Source organism: Coregonus lavaretus (assembly GCF_964263955.1).
Source record: "Coregonus lavaretus genome assembly, contig: HAP1_SCAFFOLD_161, whole genome shotgun sequence".
NCBI lineage: Eukaryota > Metazoa > Chordata > Actinopteri > Salmoniformes > Salmonidae > Coregonus > Coregonus lavaretus.
Window position 1 is genome coordinate 441,201 of NW_028161655.1, and position 231 is coordinate 441,431.

A 231-nucleotide genomic window follows, 5' to 3' on the forward strand; every position below is an offset into this window, starting at 1 on the left:
ATTCGTAACATATCACATGAAATGGATGACGTAGTACACAATTGGATGACGTAGTACACAAAAAACGGGGACCTGTTTTGGCTCATGAGCACTACTTTCAAAACAACTGGCTGAAGTTTTACAAAAGTTTGAGAGTGCATCTTTAAGTTAAAGGCTAAGGTTTAGGATAGGGTTAAAACAAAAAACAAGTGCCTAGTCCTGGGATTGAACAAGCGACCCTTGGAGCCGGAC